Source organism: Herpailurus yagouaroundi, unplaced genomic scaffold, assembly GCF_014898765.1.
Source record: "Herpailurus yagouaroundi ecotype Mexico unplaced genomic scaffold, PumYag 182, whole genome shotgun sequence".
Lineage (NCBI taxonomy): Eukaryota > Metazoa > Chordata > Mammalia > Carnivora > Felidae > Herpailurus > Herpailurus yagouaroundi.
In genome coordinates this window covers 16,141,845-16,143,326 of record NW_024412413.1, presented here as the reverse complement: position 1 = coordinate 16,143,326, position 1,482 = coordinate 16,141,845, and positions in this window count along the sequence as shown.

The window sequence follows — 1,482 nt, the reverse complement described above, 5'->3', positions numbered from 1 at the left end:
ATCCCTAGAACAACTTGTTGAGGTAAGAAATATTATGCTGTAGGAGGATGTTTCATTTTTCCACACCATTCTACTTGTCTTCATTTGTGGCAGTAGAACTTACGGTTTTTAACTGGGTACATGGCACCCCAGAATAAAGACTGTATTTCCCAGCCTTCTCTGCAGGTCAGTTGGCCACATGGGTTCTAGAAAATGGGATATGAGCAAAAGAGACATGGGCAGCTTTGAGGTCATGCTTTTAGAGAGGATGGAGTCTTACCCCTTCCACCATCTTGAAAGTGAATCAGACGATGAGCAGTAATGAACCACATGGTGGGTGAAACTACAGGTCGTAGCCACCAGATAAAAGCAGCCCAGCAGCTAGTACTTCAGCTGTGGTCTCTCTGCCCTATACTGCTTATAACTGAACTGTTACATGGGAAATGTTTATCTTGTTTCTATCTTATGTAAGCCACTGCATTTGAGGTCTCTGTTGAGCAAGTGAGTCTGTGTTCTGAGATACTCCCCTAGATGAATCTTGGCATTACTATCCTGCTTCGAGCAGGATACCTTGCCCATATGATTGTTCTTTAATGATGTTTATGCTCAATGACCCTGATTCCATGGAGATGGGAGTGGACAATAAACCCAAGGCAGGCCAATCAAAGTGTCTCTTCTAGTTATCTAAGTGATTCCAGATCAGTCTTGGCTGACTACTCGAACAGAGAAGATGTAAACTCATGAGCTATGAGGTGTCCACCTTTGCACGTTTCATGAAACAAAGCACAGAAAGTCAGTCTACAAAGAATGAAGCCCATGGGCAGAGACAAGCTGTATGATCCCAGATGAATTTGACACTCCTGATCTCTTCCTAAGGCCCAGCTGTATCAGTATCTCTTTTTTAAGTTCTGTAAAGTGTCTCTGTATCCTTCCAGTAATTCCTCCTTTTGCTTCTATAGTTCCAATAAGTTTTCGTTACTTGCCCGCAGAACTCTACAGAATGCTGTGAGGCCAGTAACATTAAGCGGATGGCAGAACAGACTCACACTTACCTTCTCTAATTCCGGGTCCAGTGGTCTTCCCACAGCAAACCTGTTATTTTGCAGCTTGACTCGGAAACCTGATCTCACCTCTCCCTTCTCCTTTTCAACGGGCACATCCAAGTAGGACAGGGTTCAGGACCTAAATTCCAGTTTGGACCTGGCCCCACTAAGTTCTGCCTGCTATTTAAGGTAGGAGCTAGGTCTCAGCTTTCTCCCTGCTTTTCTGCTTATTCAGCTGGATGTGTTAAAAGTTCAAATTTTAGGGGCGCCTGGGTGGCGCAGTCGGTTAAGCGTCCGACTTCAGCCAGGTCACGATCTCGCGGTCCGTGAGTTCGAGCCCCGCGTCGGGCTCTGGGCTGATGGCTCAGAGCCTGGAGCCTGTTTCCGATTCTGTGTCTCCCTCTCTCTCTGCCCCTCGCCCATTCATGCTCTGTCTCTCTCTGTCCCAAAAATAAATAAA